The 22,540-nt window shown below is 40.4% G+C and overlaps 1 long non-coding RNA gene across 1 annotated transcript in view; it reads left to right on the top strand.

The window, feature by feature from the left end:
- Positions 1-9,540, top strand: part of LOC147579051 (uncharacterized) — a 173,707-nt gene extending 164,167 nt beyond the window's left edge. The window contains exon 8 of the long non-coding RNA XR_015253497.1: positions 7,199-9,540. This is a non-coding gene — a long non-coding RNA (uncharacterized LOC147579051). The remainder of the gene's footprint in view (positions 1-7,198) is intronic.
- Positions 9,541-22,540: the final 13,000 nt, after the last annotated feature.

Raw genomic sequence — 22,540 nt, 5'->3', positions numbered from 1 at the left:
CCCACATTCACTCAGTTACCAAGTCCTGCAGATGAGTACCTCTCAACCAACCGTGATGAGGTCCACTTTGTACTGCTTGCCCACATATGGGCCCAATACTTTTATAAAATACAATAAAAATTAATTAGCAGACAAATGAAATAAAAAGCAAAGATCTACAAAATACAAGTCCATTTTTTTCATTATTACATTTAACAGATACAAAATTACTCCTTTAACCTGCTATAAAAATTTCTACATGCTTACTGTCACTTTCTGTATTTCTCTCCCAGAAGACTGGTAACAAACAGTACACAGACCGCCACCAGTTCAGGAACTCAGAGTTGGAGAAGCATTGCTAGAGAACATAATACCTCCTTAGCATTTCTGAAACATTCCACTTTCTTTCCTTAGTTCAGCCCTGAGACCTTCATCATCTCCCTTCTAAATAGCAACCTCGGGGCGCCTGGGTGGCGCAGTCGGTTGAGTGTCCGACTTCAACCAGGTCACGATCTCGCGGTCCGTGAGTTCGAGCCCCGCGTCGGGCTCTGGGCTGATGGCTCAGAGCCTGGAGCCTGTTTCCAATTCTGTGTCTCCCTCTCTCTGCCCCTCCCCCATTCATGCTCTGTCTCTCTCTGTCCCAAAAATAAATAAACGTTGAAAAAAAAAATTTTAAATAAAAAAAAAAAAAATAGCAACCTCAAAAAGGCCTCACTGCCTCCAGTATCTTACACCCCTCCAATCCATTGTCCACATTATAGCCAATCAGATCTTTTAAAATCCCAAATCTAATTTTCTTACCCTTCCATCTAAACCCTGTCAATTATTTTCCATTGCCTTCAGGACAGAGCCTAGAACTCCACCATCTGACCTCTGCCTCCTTCTTCTCCAGTCTCTTTTTCTTACTACACATCCTCCTCCACTGCTTGCCTCCCCCGCCCCCCCCCCCACACACACACACACAGGGTCTTGCACTCTGTGCTACAGATATACCAAACATGCAGGTCCACCAATGCCACTAACTGTGTCATACTTCCATGTCTTCGTTCATATTAATGCCTCTACCTGAAGCACCTTTCTCCATTTTCACAAAAGAAGGAGGAGGAGAAGGTAGAGGAGAAAGGGAGGAACCAAAAATCTACTTACCTGTCAAGATTCAGTTCAAGGGTCTTATCCTCTGTGAAACTTTTTCTGATTCCATCTCCCTGCCAATCCCTGCCTCAGAGACCTGACAGTCATTCCCTTGTGCCTTCACTGCATCCTTAGCACATTGTGATAAGTATAACATGTATCACACATATTTATGTCTATTTACCTCCCCAGACTGTAAGTTGCTCTTGTGCAGACACCACATCTAGACTTCTTTGTATTGTTTCCCTAGCACTTAGCCTACCTGGTTTCCAGCATACTGTTGGCACTTGCAAATAGAAGGATGGATGGATTGGAATGGAATGGAATAGATGGACACATAGATGGATGGATGGACAGACAAATGATGGGGAAAAAAATAAAGTTGAAAAGGTACAAGAACCAGGTCAAAGTGCCCTGTATATCCTGGAACAGAATTTGGATTTTATCCTAAAGGCAATTGAAGACCAGGAAGTATTTTAAATGGAAGTATGACAACATCCCTAATTGGATTTTTGAAAGATGGGGATACAAAGGAGCCTAGAGAGACCAGTTTAGAATCTGCAATAGATCAAGCAAGAAGATGGAGAGGAGGTGGAGAGAAGATTGGTTCGAGAGATAATTAGGGGATTGAACTATGAGAACTTTATTAATCAATAGGAATGGGTAGGATGATTTCCACGTTTCTGTCTTGGATCATTGATGCCAATCACTGATCAGAAGATAAGAATACGGAGCAGGTTTTGAGGATAAATAACACATGAGGTCCTTCCTTTGTGCTCAGTGGCAATTTCAATTCTGCTCACTTTTCTCAAGCTTCACCAAAGATGCCCAGCAGAGAATCTCACTTGTTTTCTCCTTCAGGGAAAGTCATAGTCATCAAGCAAGAATCTCTCCACCTCCTTACTGCCGGTGACTAACCTGTCTGCATCCTTCTCCTTCAGTTCTTGGTAGAGGAGGTTCCTCCCCAGGTCTCCTCCAACCCTGTGCCCCAGGACCTCACCCACAGTAAAGCCTCTTCTTAGACCTTTAACCTGTCCCTCTCCACTCTTCTCCACAGCATATAGCTTTCAAATGTCTCCTGAATTAAAAAGAACCTTCTTCCACGTGTTGCTCATTCCTTGCTTTTCTTTAACAACTGGCTTTCTACTTGCAGTACATTTTTGTTGTGAAAAGCTCAAAAATACATATGAAGGAGATGAAAACGAAGTTACATGGAATTCTACTATTCAGAAATAGTTCTTGCTGATAGGCTGGTATATTTCTTTCTAGTAATTTTTCTATGCAGATATGCCTGCATGCATAAATGAGTATTTTATACTTTTCACTTCAAACTACAAGCATTTTCCATGTTTTAAAAAAAATTCCATTGACATTTTAAATGATGTGTAAATAATCTATTGGCTGGCTATACCAAAATTTATTTGATTAAATCTTACTATTGCACTTTTAAATTTTTCTACTATTTTTGTCAAGGTAAGTAGCATTATGTACTATAAACGCTTTTACTCACATTTCAGATTGTTTCCTTCAGATAGATTTCTAAAATTGGGATTCTTACATCAAAGAGTATGAACATCTTTAAAGTTTTTGATACATATTCCCAAATTGCTTTCCAGATAGGTTGCACCAAAATACATTGCTATTCATTCTGCCTCTGCCAGGCTTATCATTCTTAAGACTGAAAAAGAATCTTTTATCTAATGATCAAAAACGATATCTGATTTTTTTATTCTGTATTTCTTCAATTAAAAGTGAAGCTGGACACTGAACTATACACTTAAAAATGGTTAAGATGGTAAATTTTATGTTATGTGTATTTTACCACAATAAAAAATTTTTTTGGAAAAAAAAGTGAAGTTGGGCATTTTTAATATTTATTAGTCATTTCTATTTTCTTTTCTTTCTTTTCTTTTTTATGTATTTATGTCCTTTACCCATTTAACTATTGTGCTCTTAATATTTTTTCTTATTGATGTTTATGAGTTCTTTATATATTAAAGGCATTAAATCCCTTGCTGTCAATTTTACTAAAAATATTTTCCCCTACTTGTTTTGACATTTAAGTTCATTTGTGAGCTTAGGCATTTATGGAGCAGGGAGTAGTGTGGACACATTTTAAATTTTTTATATATTCAAATATTTTAATAATGTCCTTTGAGATTTCTTTCATTGCTACTATGCTCAAAAATTCCTTCTCTAGCCAGCCACCAGGGAATTGTTCATCTACATGATTCTATTATGGCTAATGTTCTTTAGTCTGAGCCGTAAAACAAAGATGAAAACACTTATTCTCCATCTCAGGGAACTCTACCAGCCAGTGAGGGAGCAGACATGTACACATATAAATACAAATGCCTAAGGGACTGCTGGAAAAGGACTGTTCCCCCCCACTTGAGAAAAGTTCATGACTAGGTCATGGGGCCACATTTGCCTAAATCAGCTCATCTTCTGCTTCTATCATCATGTATTAATTTGGGATCATTTAACACATTCACAAAACTGTACTATTTCCAGAAATATATGAAATGGGAATATGATAACTCATCCCAGCTAATCAGCCCTTTCTTCCTGGCTCTGGAGGTTTTAAAAACAATGACTCATGAAGTATTTGCCAGGCAACCATCCATCCAGTCTTCCCACAAGTCTGAGTTTGTCATCCTGCCTCGAATTTATCTAAGAAATTAAATCTTGATTTTAGTTTTATTAGCACATGTACTGCTTTGCTGTTTTTCAGAAAACACTGTAAAAGGAAACATGTAGGTTATAATGAAGATAAAGAAGAAATGAAAAGCCTCGGGTACAATGGCAATGATTGTTAATAAAAAACCATTAACAGGGGCGCCTGGGTGGCGCAGTCGGTTAAGCGTCCGACTTCAGCCAGGTCACGATCTCGCGGTCCGTGAGTTCGAGCCCCGCGTCGGGCTCTGGGCTGATGGCTCAGAGCCTGGAGCCTGTTTCCGATTCTGTGTCTCCCTCTCTCTCTGCCCCTCCCCCGTTCATGCTCTGTCTCTCTCTGTCCCAAAAATAAATAAACGTTGAAAAAAAAAAAAAAAAAACCATTAACAGAGGTTTCCAGAAATTAATCAGCACAGATGGACATGGCAACCACTTGTGAAGGAAGTCTTTGTAGAAATGCTCTGCAGCAAGGGTTCTGGGAAATGCTGAGTGTCACACACTGGTAAGAGCAGCATAAAATTGGTACAACCTTTCCATAGGACGATGCTCATTGTGAGTTAAGAGGCCTAAAGGTGTTTATACTTTGTGATGTAATAATTCCATTTCTTGAAATCTATTTCAAAGAAATAATCAGAGATTTAGGTATACTGATAATCATTGCAGTGATATGTATTATGGTAGATATCCTAAACAGCCTTAAAAATAGGGAATAATTAGATAAATTATCGGTAGAACCATACTGTAGGTTATACTACATAACCATGCAAAAGTATGTTTTCAGAAAAATCTTCTGTGTAGTGACCTAAGAATATGCTTTCTATACAGTGTAAGATGAAAAAAATCAGGCTACAAAAGATACATACAGTTGATTCCAATTGAGGTTTATGTTGTATAAAAGAGATTGAAGGAAATACGCCAATGGTTCTCTGTAACTAATGAGATTATAGATGCTCTTTACATTCTGGATTTTCCAAATTTTCTGCAATAAATTAAGCTCAATGAGGAGGCAAAAAGCTACTTTTGTAAATGTTTGCTCTGTGCAATAAAGGCCAGTCCTTTTGATTGGCTACGAGTGGGTCTATTTTCACCCAGACCCGTTTCCAGAAAACTGGCTGAAGTTTAGAGGTATAGAGTTTCCTGACTTCTTCCATTAAAAATATAAAAGACATGCTTCACCCTTTACTTAAAATATGAATCAAAGCATGTTCCACATTCATCTATGTTCCCACCCTGCAAGGGTTGGGAAAGCTGTAAGCAACTTTCTCCGAAAAGACCCATTGCTTCTTAAAGAAAACAGTAAAGAAATAAAAACACATTGAGTGCCTACCATATGCCAGGTAATTTCACATACATTATCTTATTTGATCCTCACAGAACACTGTAACATTGACTTTCAACATATTTAAGCAACTTATCCAAGCTACAGAAGTATTAATAAATAAAGCGGAGATCTGAAACCCAGTCTACAGACTCCTAGTCAAGAACTCATCACAGCAGCCTTTTATATGTACATCTGCACATCTGAGAAATACATATCGTCCGAAAGTGTCCATGTTATTTCAATTACTTTTCAGCTTAGAGAAATAAGACATTCATATTTTACACTCATTTGTTAAGTATATGATAATAAATATGTATACATTTGCTACTTATCATATATTTAAGCTCTGCTATCCATTATCATCATTTCAAGCTGTTTCATACAGAACAAATACACAGTTCTTCTCAAACAACAAGCCTTCTGTAACATTTTGAAAGGATTCGTTGAAAAAATTTGGGTCACAGATTGTGCATTTAAATTTATCTTTCCAGATTCACTTCTTTAAATCCTTTCCCAAGTCACTAGAGATATGTGTTCACCTTTACTGGGAATCCCCTTGTACTCACCCCGGCACCCATACTTCGCACAACCCCAAAGAAATCAATCTCACTCCTCTCCGTTAATCCTCGTCTAAACCCAATTTCAAATTTTGGTTCAACGTTCACCAACTGAAGGCAGTTTTCTAAGACTGGCCCAGTTCTGCTTGGATCATTCACTCTGTATTCTCCTATTGGTGACACATTTAATATGTTCTTTTTCTTTGTTTCTGGGGTTTTTGTTGTTTTTTGTTTTTGTTTCTAATGTTTTTTTTGAGAGAGAGAGAGAGACAGAGCGTGAGTGGGGGAGGGGCAGAGAGAGACACAGAATCTGAAGCAGACTCCAGGCTCCGAGCTGTCAGCACAGAGCCCCACGTGGGGCTCAAACCCACGAACTGTGAGATCATGACCTGAGCCAAAATCGGACGCTTAACCGACTGAGCCACCCAGGCACCCCACATTTAATATGTTCTAAATTATTGCACACTTCTTATATCATTTTGTGTTTCTTCTCACTCACTTTGTTTCTTCCTATTTACATTCTGTTTCCCAGGAACCATGACTATATCTTGTTTTCTCTCTTTTTTCACCCCAGATGCTGTACATTTTTTATTCATTATGTACATAATGGCTATCCAATAAATGCTTGTTAATTAACTGTCCTCAGCTCACTTATATTCACCTACAAACACAGACTCAAGCAAAACAAACAAACAAAAATCAGTGAAATGGAAAAGGTAGAGGAAAAAACCCCACACTTTGAATTCGTGTATAAGCCTTTACCTTCGTGAGTTAACTTGTACGTGAGAAAGTACACTAGAATGTATGAAAAAAGCAGATATCAGTGTGCTCATCTTATATTTCAATATATGAAAATTGCTTATCCAAATTTCCCTTAAATCTGTAAGTTAAACATTATTGAAAGACAAATTATGTAGTCTTGTTTAAAAAAAAAAAAGTCTTGGGGCGCCTGGGTGGCGCAGTCGGTTAAGCGTCCGACTTCAGCCAGGTCACGATCTTGCGGTCCGTGAGTTCGAGCCCCGCGTCGGGCTCTGGGCTGATGGCTCAGAGCCTGGAGCCTGTTTCCGATTCTGTGTCTCCCTCTCTCTCTGCCCCTTCCCCGTTCATGCTCTGTCTCTCTCTGTCCCAAAAATAAATAAAAAACGTTGAAAAAAAAATTAAAAAAAAAAAAAAAGTCTTAGCTAAGGAAACCAGCCATTTGAATACTTTTTTAACCACCATTTTACTTTAATCACAGAAACATGAACTGAATCAGGAAACTGAACTAAAGTAAACCCCAAATCAAAAACCCAAAATGAAAAACGAAAAATGAACTATATTAATCTGCAGAAACACAAAGGGAACCAAAAGAAGTAAGGTATAGCTTTTTACAGAACCAAAATCTCCCAGAAAATTATTTGCTTATGTCTGCTTTTTTTCCATATAAATTACATTTTTCAATACTTTTAGAAAAATGTTATCCAGCAAGAGAGTGTGTCCTTAAGAAGAACAAGTTGGATATTAAATAAAATATTCATTCAACTCTTCTCTCCAGAAGCGCTTAGCCAATCCAGTCTGGACAAGAAGCTGAAAACCAGGTCCTTCCCAGAAGAGCTCGGAAACACAGGGAGCAAACCGAGTCAGAGGCTGCAAGTCCCTGGTCCTGTTCTGAGGTGGTGAAGGATCTAAACACAGGTAGAGGAAAGGAATGAAGAGGCTAATCTCTACTTTTTTTTTTTCTTTTTAAACTCTCTCCTGTTCTCATGATCTTTTCTCCCTTCTTCTCTCTTTTGTGCAAATCATCTCTTTTTCCTACACTCCTTTTGCTTCTTATTTCCATATCTTTGTCTTCTATATCTTATGTGATTATCGCTCCTGTTTCTTTTCTCATCCCTGTTATTCCCTTTCCCTTCTCTTTTGTTATGCCACTACTTTTTTCTTTCTGTAGATCCTTGTTTTCCGATCTTTCCCTTCTCCGTTTTCTTTTTCTTTTCAATTATCTGATCTCATTTCCCACCAAAAGGTTTATGATCTTATGAAGCAGATTTGACAGTATTTACTTATTTGCTTTATCCAATGTGATGATACGCACTATTCATAATATGGGGGGGGGGAATGTTATTTATACACTTATCAAGTCTTCTTGTTAAATGCTATTTCCATTTCTGCACCACCACTCCATAATTTTCAAAGCAGTTTTTAGTGAACATTGGTAATCAATTCAAAATTCATAACAGTGGTAGATTTTAAAATAACCTTGTGATTTCTCACTTATCCTTAGCATCCAAGATGATCCCAATGACTCTTATCTCCTGGTATTTATGCCCTCACGTAGTCAGTCACTTCCCACATGGTATGAAGGTCAGTTTGTGTGACTAGTAGAACATGATGGAAGTGATAGTGTGACTTCTGAGGTTAGGTCACAGAAAACATAGCAACTTCCACATTGCTTACTTGAATCATTTGCTCCAGGAGAATTCACCCATCATGTTGTAAAGACACTCAAGCAGTCCTATGGAGAAGTATACATTATGAGAAAACAAGGTTTCCTGTCAACAAGCAGCACGTATTCCCCCAGCCATGGGAGTCCGCCATCTTGGAAGCAGACTCTCTAGCCCCAGTCAAGCTTTCTGCAACCTGGGCAACATCTTGACTGCAACTTCATGAAAGACTCCCCAGCAGAACCTTAGCTTCTCCCTAATTCCTCCCAGAAATTGTGAGAGATAAATGCCTATTGTTGCTTCAAGCCACTAAATTTTGTGGTAATTTGTTATGCAAAAAATAGATAAAATGCTTTTTGGAGGTAAAACCAAAGCAATTTTTGCATACGTAAACATCTGAAAATACTTCTTTCTTTACTCTACCAGTAGTGAATACACACCCATCAATTCTGGAAATGAAATTTTGAAAAATTCTCTGGAACTTTCTTTTCTGCACTCAGGTTAATTCAGCAGTGCTTCTGTTGTTATTCTCATATGAGGATGGAGAAAATAATATACAAAGAATAAAATTAATAATTTTATGTTTAACAACTCTGGTTACATCATAAAACAAGGCTCCTATGACAACTTATGATAAATAAGATCCTCCAAAAAAAAATCAAAGCAATAAGGTACAAAGGAGAAAAATAGTTCCATTCTCTCAAAACAGTGCATTTATACCCTGGATTGTCTTTTTTTAATTATCCATAATATAGAGCTAAAGAACATTCTTGTTATTTGTTCTCATTTTGAAGACATTTATACATCCCCTAGTCATAATTATATTTTTGAATAAATTTGAAATCAAAAGTAATATTAAAAATCTTATCAATAGGTATTGCTATCTAGCTTCCACCACTGCATGTTTTCTTATATTAAAAAAAAAGTGAACTCATCCTTTTAATGACCCAAGAATGTAATCTAACAATGCTATTAACCTAAAGCTAAAATTGAACATCAAAACATCCCTCCATATGAAAACTGAACCCTACTGTTATATCATTTAATTGAATCTTTAGATTCACTTTCAGTGCATCAGTTCCCAATTGCACTGGGAAGTTACTGCCAAATTACTGCTATAATTCTGAATTTTTTTCTTGCAAAGTATCCTGATGGGTATAATGTGATCATCATTTACATGATCCAAGATTAGGATGATAATAAAAAGGAATTAGATCAAAACACCAGCTAAAGAATCCTTCGGTATGTATTTCCTTTATAATAATAACCACACTATATTTGTAGTGGCCTATGAGGATTTCGATAATCTGTACAGATTAAAGGCTGAGTGAAATTCATCAGATGATTCAACAAATATTTACTGAGCTCTGCTAAGATGCCAGACATCATCCTAGAGCTTGAGAAACAATGAACAAGAGTGTCAATTCCTTGCTTTCATGGTCTTCATATTGGAATAGTTGGCAGACAGACCAAAACCAGGTTTAAAAAAAAAAAAAAAAATGAATGGATTGTTTCAGATGGTAATAAGTGTTGTGAAGAAAAGCCAGAGTGAGGGGGAGAGGGGTACTTTGTAAGGGGTGGTCAGGGAAGGCATCTCTCAGGAAGTGATGCAATCTGAAACTCTGGATCAGAGCATTCCAGTCGGAGGAAGTATCTGATGAGATTGAATCATTTCTTCAGGTGATGTGCCACTAATTTGTATGCCCCCCAAATTCTGAGATACCCTGTGAAACACTGTCAAATGTGTTTTTGTTTCTGATGTACACAGTGGTACTCTAGGTTTGATCCTAGCACAGATAATGATGAACATAGGCAGAGGGTCAAATATATTGACCCCTCTTCACCTGTACCTTAACAACCTGGGGTAATGGGAATATTAGGTATCCAACTTATCTGGCCCTGATTTTAAGGATTTGAATTGCTGTTGGAAAAACTGGTGGTGTTGGATATTTATCAATTGTAAGACTAGGGTCTTACAGTGCTTTGTTATTCTATGAAAGAATCTTTATTTTCCATCAGCCAGCCTCTTAAATTAACATCATTTTGAAGTCTAGCCCGTGCAAAGACGGCAGAATCAACTATAACGCCCGGTGTTTATAGAATCATGTTTCCAAGTGCCTGCCCATGAAGTAGCTTAAGACACACAGCAGCCTCCCACCAATGAAGACAGTATCATTAAAGTAGTGACTCTGCACGTAAAGAAGCTGGTGTGACCAAGACACCATAAAAGGCTCCCTTACTCCCCTCGTAACCCCCTCAAAGATTTCAGCAAACCCATCTAGATCTGTGTCTAGAGGCCTCGCCACAATTTCTTTAAAAATCCCTAAATACTTATTCTCAGAGGTTTTTCTCTCCTTGGGTCCACACAAGTTCACTCTGACCTACTCTGCTGATCTGGATACACGCCCAGCTCTTACGCGTTTACAAAAATAATAATAATAAGACTTAACACTGAATGTGTAACCAGTTCCTTAATTTCAGCTAAGATTCTCGCGCGGGAGGGAGGAGAGAAAGCGTCAGGACAGATGCAAGCCACTTCCGCCCTCCCATTGGCTGCAGCCCTTTCGCTCGGCTGGGAAGTCCCTGCCCATTTGCTCCCTTTGTCTCAGAAACATTCCGCCCACACCCCGGCCCCTCCCGGGCTCTCTTCTCTCCCCGCTCTTATCAGGGTATTTTTCAAAGCGAAAGCAGACCCCTTTCTGAGAGAAATTCTGGTGTTAAAAAAAAATAGCGTTCCTCTGCCTTAAAACACATGATGCACCAGTTCTCATATTGGGCCCACTTCGTGCTGGAATAGACCTCAGGAGGTTTCGTGTTATTTTAGATCTTGGTGAGCCTCACTTCTACCAAAAATAAAAGAGTTTTAAAAAGTGGAGCCACAGGGAGGAGTGTTTAGAGGGGAGGAACTAACAAGTGGTTTTCCACATTTGCTCGGGGGGGGGGGGGGTGGGGAGGGTGTTGATCTGTGAGGTTTGTCAAGGCTGGCTTCCAAAGACAAGTTACAAGCACAGAAGAGCAGGCCTTTTCACTTTCTATGGGATCGGATTCTGCTGCAAAGTGGGACCGCGCAAAATGAGCTTTTGACATATTTCTTTTAAGTTGCTCCGTACACCATAGGGTTTTGCATCTTCTGATCCTCCTCTCATAAGGGAGGGATCGCCACACACAGGAGAACATCAAGAATTCCTGAGTGTCATTAGAAACAGCCTCTACTCTATCTACTTAGGTTCCTTTGTGAGGATTGCTTTTCTGAAGGAAATACATTTATCTGAAAGCCACAGAAAATTTCCAAATAGAGGGTAGCTTACTGAAATAGTAAGGGCTAGTGCCTCTGGGATACTTTATTTATATGATACAATGAAATGTGATTCCTTTGAAATTGACAAGCAAACAAGGAAAAACCAAAGTCATTTTTTTTACGGAAACGTTTCATGACGATCTTAGCTTTTACATCATTACGTTTTCCCTGGCTCAGCTGATAATGGGCATGTAAACTGTTTTATGCAATTGAAAGGAGCATAATTTTCACATAATTTGGGGGTGTGGTTATTACTCAAACATTTAAGCACAATTATTATAAACAAACGCCCATAGAATTAATTCATCTGGGCCGGTATTTCCATGATCAAGCCCACACCCCCATCCTTTCTTGACCCCTGCTTGGTAACTTCCGACTCACTTTAATCACGCTTTATCCTCACCGTGCTTTTTTTTTAAAGTTTATTTATTTTGAGGGACCGAGAGAGACAGAGAGGGAGAAAAAGAGAGAGAACAGCGGGGGAGGGTCAGAGAGAGAAGGAGACAGAGGATTCAAAGCAGGCTCTGTGCTGACAGCAGAAAGCCTAACGCGGGGCTGAAACCTATGAACCTGGAGATCATGACCTGAGCCAAAGTTCACGCTTAACAGACTGAGCCACCCAGGATCCCCCCTCACAGTGCTTCTTAGTAAGGGTCCATTTTTGTCATCCCTCTGCAATGAAATGCTGTTCATTAGCTTGATCTGCGGGACCTAACTGATCTCTGCAGGACCACAGATTTGTTTGCCCCACGTGGACAGTAAGCGATTATACTGTTTCTAAAGCAGTTCTCCTTAGCAAATGCCCAACAGGACTTTCAAAGGTCTTAATGATAATAGAGATGGCTCCCCTAATCAATGTTCCCTCTGCCTCTGTTTGACCACCTCACGTAAAAGCAAGTGCAAGAATGTAACGGGGAGGAAACAGAAATGACTATTTTTCTCAGCAAAGCTGTGCAGAAAACTTCAGTCGTCTGGTTTCCACAACCGTAATTCTCCATGTACCCGGGGCCCCTACCAGCTCCGTAACAATCAGGCCCCTGGGAAAGACCACAGAACAGTAGGTTCCAACCTAACTAATGCATGTTCAAAAAATAAAATGACGTTTAGGCAGCTAGGATATTGAGAAATATACTGTGAGTTTATTTTTAGAGCGGTGAAGCATTCAAACCCTCAACCTGACTCCTGACAACACCTGCAAGGTGAGGGTGCTGATCCTAACAGGCATATTTTCTAGAAGCCCAAGGGCCAACTGAAACACACTGAGTATTGTTAAAATGTGGATTCTGTTCCCTTAGGTAGACAGTTATTATGCACCTACTATATACAAGGTATCATGAGGATCACAAGATGAGTAAAATAATTATTTTCCTCAAGAAAGTCATATATCCTCACGGAGAATGGAGAGCGTGTTCATAGTAAAAATGACCTGACGGGTATTTACTGAGTGTTTACCATGTTACCAGATGCTCCACATGCATTCTCTTATAGAATCTTCATGAAACTATTTAGAAAAATGATTAAAGACCATTTAGGTGAAACAAATTATTTAACATGCCGTGAAGTGGACAGTCTCCTTTTGGGCCTGCAAAATGGGGCGGAGGGCAAGAAACTTTTATGAGATAAAGAATAAAGAACAAGAAAGAGAAAAATAGAAAATATCTGATTGTCTTGGTCCCCACAGTCCACCTTGTTTGGGGTGAGAAGGCCCAGAGCTGGCTCGACACTTGGAGCTGGCTGACTGAATATACTGTTTCTGGTCAAGCACAGCCATTCACAGGGACACAAAAGTTGTCTAAGCTTCTGTTTCCTGATGTGGCACCTTGGGCAGGAGCGGCTCCATCTTGGGCCTAGAAATTTATTTCAACACAACCTTAAGATGTAAGGACTGTTACTATCTTTGTTTGCAAATGAAGAAACCGAGACAGAGAGGTTAAAAAAAAAACGTGCTAAGGCCAGAAGAACGTGGTGAGGCCAAGATTCAAACGCTGAGTCTGCTGTCAGCATTTCCCTCCCTAGTCATTCACTGCACTGTGCCCGGCACCATCAGACTAGAACAGAGACGTTCACAGGGCCTGACAGACAGCAGGGTGCAGACGAGTAGAGAGAGCTAGGAGGGAAACTTTGAAAAGCTTGGAATGCTCTCTGTCTTCCTCTCACACATACATTCAGCACACACACACACACACAAACACACACACACACACAGTGTCCTTTCAGGTGAACTGAGAAAACTGAAAGCATTATTCAAAGAAAACGTGAGAGAAAAACATTGCCCCATCCCCTTTCTCGCCTCTCAATATCATTTATCAATTTGAGAAAAGGGTTTTAGGGCTGAATTATCCTGATCATTGCTTAGATTTACCACTTCATACATGTAGCCAAAACTTCCCTCCAGACTTTTATAAGGAAAGTGAGTTCTATGAGCTAGGAATCACATTCATCTTGCTCATTTTATCCCAGACTGTTCAACTATCCTATATTCTAAGCTTGTCAAGATTTGATTTCTCACCATGGTCCCCTATTTTACGGGCAAAATTCCCAGTATCTTCAGTCCAAGTGACTTATATACAGTCGGTCTAACAGCTGGATTGGTGGGCTGCCTTGATTGAATTTAACACCCAAATAAATTAAGGTTTTTCAAAGTTGATTTAAATCCTCATCAGGCAAACATTGGTAACGCAGAGAAGAAAATTAGATCTCGTTCAATTGATTCAATTTCCAGATTTGTTACTGAAGTCATTTATGGTTTTTAGTTTGACTCAGATGGAGATACACAGATAACTAGTTAATGCAAACAGTAATATCAACACATGACTTAAAAATAAAGAGAAACATGATATGAGAAGAAATCAGCCCTAGCAACAGAAAATAACACAAGTAAACAAGGCTCGCAGTAGTCCCCATGCTCCCCAGCCCCAACAGTTTCCTTTACTGCACAGATGCACGTTTCTGCCACAACGAAGTCAGAGCTGGTGCTACATCTTAACAACTTCCTACCTTCCTTTTCCTTCCCTTGCCTCCTGTGGGTGGTCCGATGTCTCCGCAGTGTTTGCAGGTGTATGTGGAGGAAGAGGCTAACAGGTGTTCCCTAGTTAACCTTGCCCTCGCTCTCACGGGGCCACGTCCCAACAGAGCGAGGAGCAGACCCCGTCAGGCTCTGTGGGAGCCAAGACTGTATCGTCACACAGCCTCAGATCAGCATTGAGATCCGGGCTCTCACTACCTACATGACCTTGGGTACAGTACTGAAACTTCTACGGCCTGAGTGTCCTCACAAATAAAACCGAGACAACGCTTACCCCATAGAGCTTTCATGACGATTAAATAAACTGTTTAAAAAAAAAAAAAAAACAAACAACTAAGTGTCAGAGGCGCAGTAATGCTCACCAGCCTCTACTCATTCATCTTTCTTTCCACCTTCTTAAGGATTCCTCCCAGTTCCCTGCAATTTGGACTATATTTGGGGGTCTTTCCCCCCTAAATCATACTACCTCTTCTGCATTTGTCCTACTCTGTCCCTCCCTAGAGAGTGGACCTATCCTCACATTCCCAGAGAATCTCCACCATGGGGTTTACTTCCCTTTCCTTTTCTGCGTTTCGTCTTTGATAACGACAACCTGCATGTGCTAAGCCTCTGCTATGGTGTGAATGTATGTGTCCCTCCAAAATTCATATGTTGAATCCTAACCCCCGTGGAATGGTATTTGGAGGTGGGGGCCATGGGAAGGGATTAGGTCTTAAGGGTGGAGCCTTCATGAACGAGATCAGTGCCCTTGTAGAAGGGACCCCAGAGATGTGCCATCTACACTTCTGTTATGTGAGGACATGGCAAAAAGCCATCAGTGAACCAGGAAGCGACTCTCCCCAGACCCAGGATTTGTCGGTGCCCTGATCTTGGACTTCCCAGCTTCCAAAACCGTGAGAGATAAATTTCTGATGTTTTATAAGTCCTCCAGTCAGTGGTATTTTTGTTATAGCAGCCTGAAGGGGCTCAGCAGCCCCTGACCGTTTACAAAGCAACATCATAGCCAAGCTCTCGTTTGTGCCTCCTTATGTTTCTATAGCAGAGGAAGGATGGGTATTATTTCTCCTTGTTTTATGTTAAAAAAAAATCAAAGGTCTAAGCGATGAAGGGATTTGCTCAAGGTCGCATCAAGAGAAAAGAGAAGGAATGCTGAACATAAAGAGAAGAGCTGAACATAAATCAGAGAGCAAGGCAATGTCTCTGCCTCATGGACCTTCCGTTTTAGTTATGATGGACTTATTGAAAATAAATAACTTTTTATACAATAACACAAATGATTTGCAATGTCAGAGAGTTGTAAGTGCTAAGTAAAAGTAATAAAGCGGGATAAGAGGATAAATAGAAAGATGGATGGGGGAAAGAAGAGGCTCCTTTAGATAGGATGGTCCTGAAAGACATCTCTTTTTTTTTTATGTGAATTTATTTTTGAGACAGAGCATGTAAGTGGGGGAGGGGCAGAGAGAGAGCGGGAAAGAGGATCCAAAGCAGGCTCAGTGCTGACAGCAGAGAGCCCGATGCAGGGCTTGAACTCATGAACTGTAAGATCATGACCTGAGCTGAAGCTGGACGTTTAACCGACTGAGCCCACCCAGGCACCCCCTGAAGGACATCTCTTAAGCAGAGACCTGAACAGAATGGGGGATTAGTTATGTGAATACCCACAGAAACAGCTTTCCGGGCAGAGGGAACAGCAAGGACAAAGGTCCTGAGGCGGGTGTGTCTTGGCCGGTTTAAGGAACAGTATGTCCATTGCACATTAATTTTACTGGTTGTTATTAGGTGTTAGTTGAAAGAAGCATTCTGTGGTCCAGTAACTTTCCAAGCCTCTGGGTAAAGCAGAACTTCTGAGAGCCTCTAATACACAAATGTGCTCCGCGAATCTTCTCGAGCAAGCTGCAGTGCACGATGTTGCACAATGTTATTCAACCATGGAAACCTTTCCTCAAGGAGCATCTCAGGGGATTATTGTTCCACAGAACACTCTGGAAAATGCTGCACCACACCCTGCTTTTACTGGAAAGAGGAAGTTGGGCTAGGAACTAGCACTTTAGGCTCTGTGTAAAGCCATCGGAGGACACCTACAGAGGGACAACAATCCTATCAGGCAGTGGCCAGGCCCACTTATCCACAGGGGTGAATGTGCAGCCAATCCGGTTTTTTGTCAACTATCTGAAACTACGCTTGGCCCCTATTTCCTGTCTGAACCTCTGGGGTTTTCCATGATTTAACCCTGGTTAGTTGATTCCATGCTCTGCTGATCTTCCTTAGTGCTCTCATTTGGGGAAATGGGAGTGGGCAGAACAGGAACAGTGGAAATCTGCTCAGCGCGTGCTCCCCCTCAGGCTGGGGGTGGGGAGCAGGGCAGGGGGCGATTTCCACGTCCCTGAATGAAGTGTGCAGTTGGTGGCCTCCCCTGCAGCCCAGGGCAGGAATTCGGCTCACATCTTTGTTCTGCGCACTCTGAGCTCTGTCTGCCGTGGACACATCCAGAAGCGATTCAGCCGCAGACAGGTGCGGATGCTACAAGAGGAAGACTCACGTTTGGCAGGAAAGCTGCCAGCTGTGGAGAATGCGGATCACTGCCCCGCTAGGGAAGAATTCCCAAGCCCTCCAACCTATGAAGCCAGGAAGTGAATGGGAAGCAGCTGGAGTGGGCCGGGCGGAAGGGACAAGCCAGAGAGAGCAGGAGAGCACCCGACGGTGGCCTGACCCCAGGGAGCCCAGCAGAGGCCAGCTGGGCCAGCTGGGCCAGCTTCCCCAGAGAAAGCAGTGAAAGGGAGTGGCTGGTCCCAGGGGTATCAGCGGGCAGGCTGGACCAAGTCACATCAGAAGAGTGCCAGCGGGAGTCATCAGTTGGCTTTTAAAGAAAACTAAACTGTATAAACAAATAGATGTTAATCCCAGATGCTGCTCACTCCTGAAATACATGAAATGTAAGTGACCAAGTGAAAAACACTGAATGAATTCTTTCTTTCAGGACTTTCAAAGAAATCTTGCAAAAGCAGATCTGGCTAAGAGCTTGGCCGCAGACGAACAAGTACATCCCAGACACAAGGAGAGTTTTTTCATGGTCATGTCTTGTCATAGGGCTTTTTAACAAGTTGACTTAAGGCTGTGATCCGTACACAGCTGAGAAAGTCTACTGAAAACAGCAAATGCCCCAGGCCAGAATTTGTGGGCATTTTCTCTTCGTGTGACATTAGAGATAAAATTAAAGATAAAAGAATTATTATAACTTTTATTAAGTGTTGAGAGTTTGTTGAGCACCCGACACTTTGCACACAGCATGTTTAATGTTTACAACAAACTAGTGTTGCTATGCCTTTTTTACACACGAAGAAACTGTGGTTAACGTGTCTGATGCCACAGGGTTAGTTAAGGGGTTGTTGGTCTGTAATGCAGACCCAGACCTCCCTGACTGGGAAATCAGGCTCTCTCTGCTGTCACACTAAGGCCTGTGTTATCACATCGACAGCAGCATAAGACACTCAGAACTGAGGACTTGCTGTACAAGGAACCACGCACTTCCTTTCCAGCGCACCTGTCTACTCACTAGCAATTTATAAAATACATCTTTTGGGGTACCCTTTCTGTCAGATGTTGGGGAGATCAATAAATATTTGCATGGTGCTTTGAGAGAAGGAGAAGGAAAATCCTAGATTTAAAAAAAAAGGAAGTACTACGTCACAGGATGGATGGGATAGATCAGACATAAACTTGGACAGGTTTGACTGCTCTAAGTCACCCACACGTTGGTAACTTTGAACCCTCATGTGAAGCTGCCAGGTTAGAGCTCCATGAGATACTAAAAGAAACCACAGAGCCACGGTCACTTCCTCGCCAGCTTCTGGGACACTTAGTCTTACTGTTCTCATACTCTTCAGACTGCTCTTGAATTCTGAAGACGCTTTTCAGAAGGAGGTAAAAGTCCAATCAAATAACTATCAAATTGGACTTTGCAGGGTCTATGTGAAACCCTTATATGTCCTCATATACTTGATCACTTACGTGATCAATTTCTTCTGTTCTCTCCAACATACCTTCCCAGAGCTAAATGTCACTCACATTTATGTCACACTCAGCCCGCGCTGTTACCTATACATTTTGTTCTTATTGACAAAATGGTGCATGTACACATTTTTCAGCTACATATCTGGCGATACACAACCAGGGCTGAAAATAGTGCCTAAACTCCCCACCACAGTGATAGTTTGACTAGCACATAATTCATATAATCGCTTAGGGTTGCCTAGGTAATCTAAATAATTTTACTTTGGTTAACAAATGGTAGCTGTGTAAAAACACAAAAGAGAAAGCATGCTTTAGCGATGTCAATATAGTATGCACAGTGATATTAATTATCATATCTTATAACGAGTAAAATTTTATGAAAACATTTTGGAATAGTTTTTATTAGCAGTCTCTACTTCCATACTATACCCACAGATTGAAAATATCTACAATTGGAAGAGAAATTGAGGAACAAAATTAATTCACTTACATAAAACCACCAAGAAAGTTAATCACAGTCTGCAGTCTGGAATCTAGTTCAATTTAAGTTCGACATTAAAGCTACTGCAGAAAACTTCCTTTGTAGTGAAATGAGCTTTAATTTTTAGAAGCTTTGTAGCCATTCTTGTAATCATTCAAGGTCGAATGCAAAAAGATAGAGCAAAAAAGAACAAAGCTTGTCTGTGATTGCAAAAAGTGGCAAATTTTCTTTCAATCTTTTCCCTATTTCAACAAACTGAAACCAAGCCTTTCCAACCTAGTTCTATGCAACTGTATCCGCACTTACTTGCCTACCTTCCAATTTTTTGCATCTTTAAATGATTTATTTTAACATTTGGACACAAAGCAACACCCATTTTATGCACAAGTAGAGTTTCTTTGTGCTATAATTGAAGACAGTGGAATAACTCTCCTTTGTCCTTGATAACGTGAATGCCACTACCCAAAAATGCCTTTCTTTGGATGAGGATATTGCCCCCAATTCAAACGTAAACGTTCGCTTTTTATCATGCACTGGGATTGCCGGGAGGGTGAATATCACCTCTTACAATTTACCATTTGGATGTTTGATGAAAGCAGTTTACGAGAAGGAACATAGCTTCCCCAGTGTTAAGCTTGAGAATACGAACACTGTTTGGGGCCCAAGCACTAACTGCCTTAACACTTTGCTGAAAGCCGGTATCCCCAAGCTAAACAAGGGAGAGTAGAATATGTAGGTGTGTCCTAGTCAGTGCTTGGAAAATGAAAAGGTGAAAAGCTCTTTTTTCAATTTCTTTTAATGTTTATTTATTTTTGAGAGAGATAGAAACGGGGACAGAGCATGAGCAGGGGAGGGGCAGAGAGAGAGAGAGAGAGGGAGACACAGAATCTGAAGCAGGCTCCAGGCTCGGAGCTGTCAGCACCAAGCCCTGTGCAGGGCTAGAACTCATGAACTGTGAGATCATGGCCTGAGCCGAAGTCAGACGCTCAACTGACTGAGTCACCCAGGCGCCCCTATTTATTTATGTTTAAATTTTGGGGGGTATTCTTTCTGTCAGATGTTGGGGAGATCAATAAATATTTGCTTGGCGCTTTGAGAGAAGGAGAAGGAAAATCCTAGATTTAAAAATAAAAACCCCATCCTATGTCACAGGATGGATGGGATAGATCAGACATAAACTTGGACAGGTTTGACTGCTCTAAGTTACCCACACGTTGGTAACTTTGAACCCTTATGTGAAGCTGCCAGGTTAGAGCTCCATGAGATACTAAAAGAAACCACAGAGCCACGGTCACTTCCTCGCCAGCTTCTGGGACACTTAGTCTTACTGTTCTCATACTCTTCAGACTGCTCTTGAATTCTGAAGACGCTTTTCAGAAGGAGGTAAAAGTCCAATCAAATAACTATCAAATTGGACTTTGCAGGGTCTATGTGAAACCCTTATATGTCCTCATATACTTGATCACTTACATGATCAATTTGTTCTATTCCCTCCAACATAACTTCCCAGCCGGATACAGGGCTCGAATTCACGAACCCAACCATGAGATCATGACCTGAGCTGAAGCTGGACATTAATCAGCTGAGCTGCCCAGATGCCCCAGCAACTTTTTAAGGAAAAAAATTCCACAAATTTTTATGGCTCCAGATAATTTTCAGTGTATTTGCCAGTGAATGCACGTCATGAATCTACCTGATTACATAAATTTGACCCTCATTATTATGCAGTGGTTCTTGATTGTGAAATATGGTGAACAAGTGATTTCTCATCCTAGCTTTAATATTGTCAGAGTTAACCTATCACATTTCTTTGTTTACAAAATATATGGTTTTGTTTTTTTTTTGTTTTTTTTGTTTTGTCAACCTTTCAGCTTTGCTAGAAATGCTGGGCAACAGGAAAGAATTGAGTTCATGACTCATCAGCTTATTAGGCCACACGTCTCAGTGACTATACATGCTGCCGTCAGTCTCCTTTTTATGGTGGTGATAAAGGAAGGTAACTCGTGCAAAGGAGTCAGTTAGATGATCCGAAATGTCATTGCTCAACACTGGAGATGTATTAATTTGTAGTCCTATAATTGGAAAACAGGATATGAAGTCTTTAGGGGCTGGCTGGCCGGCCAGCTGGTCAACCAAATAGTATACTGTTATAACAGCAAAAGGAAATGTCATACAGCTCTTCTCTAAGTGCATCATAAGACTTATTGTGCAAATGCTTTTCTTTTTCTTTTATATTGGTTCATTTGTAGTTTTTATTTGGTTAGCTTCTAGCTAAAGCATACTTTGCAATGACTGTGTCCTTTTGGAAAATTATCTGCACTAATTTCCAAAGGAGAATTTCTGTGCTTAGCAATATGAGGTAATGTTTGTGATCACTGTGGAAAGTAGCACAGTTAATGAGATTACTGTTAAATCAATAACCCCAGTAAAATGCAGGGAGACTCTAGTTCCATGCATTTCTCTCTTGTGACACTATTTGACACATTGTTGGATACAATTCTATGATCCCACTGTTTCAGATAGTCATACAAACCACACGATATACAGAAACTATGCAAATTTAGATGCGTAAGCGTAGAAAACAAAATGTATGCGGCAATCAAAATCTGTATTTAGGGAGTAAGGTAAAGACTATTTTGGTAAAATCACAAAAATGATGTTGAAATATGATTTAACAGAGGTACTGGCAGGTGAAGCATTATTCTGCATTTAGCGATCACACCGACCACAGAAATACCATAGGAAACACATCTGATAAAATGAATATACGCTAGAGATTCTCCTGTAGAGAAAGTAGAGTATGTAACTACAGCCAGACCTAAATAGAAATGAACGTACAGTATTGCATGGAAAACCATAAGGTGAAAGAGTAAGTTTTACTAATTTTGAAAATGAGAGGAACGTTGTTTTCAAAATCCTGGAGTAAAATTGAATAGTTACTGTGGAAAAGATGTAGCTTTAAGTAAGATAGTGTGTTCAACTAAATAAAGGTGTGAGTAAAACACATTTCAGTCATCTTGTGACCCTAAGCATAAAGAAAAGAAGGACCAACCTGAATAAAGACCTTTTTTTAAAGAGAGAGGAAGGAAGAAGGATAGGCCAAAGAAAAGATTTTGATAAGAAGTTTTCTGAAATATCAAAAATTTCCATAGTCAACACAACCAGGGCCCTCCCTGTGATAAGTCAGAAAGATTGTATGTGGAGACCAAATCCTCCTCTGCTTCACATGAAAGGCCTTTAATTTTGAGTAAGAGTCTGCAGTAGATAAATCTAACTTGGCTAAAGTAAATTCTAACCGTCGAGCTGTGAAATGTTGAAGACTCTTCACATTCAAGAAATAATTTGTGTGTTTCTAAGAATTCACAGGAGAAAACAATGGATTATGAGATTTTCTAATGAGACTGTTTCAAGACATATACCTACTTTATTTCATGAGTCTCCAAGAAGCTTTCCCAAAGATGCCACAACATCAACCAGTCCCTGGTGGGGTTCTTAATTCTGCCTCTTGACACTTACAGTTCAGCCATAATTCAGAAAGTCTGGGATGAAAATCAATCCAAAGCTGGGTTCGTGGCAATCATGAGTGCCTTGATCTCCAGGAGAATGCTACTTAACAGGCTCTCCCAAAAATGCAAAAGAAA

The sequence above is a fragment of the Puma concolor genome, chromosome B4 (assembly GCF_028749965.1).
Source record: "Puma concolor isolate L17-30 chromosome B4, mPumCon1.1.hap2, whole genome shotgun sequence".
NCBI lineage: Eukaryota > Metazoa > Chordata > Mammalia > Carnivora > Felidae > Puma > Puma concolor.
The sequence above is the reverse complement of the archived record's forward strand: the minus strand, read 5'-3'. Positions and strand labels throughout refer to the sequence as shown.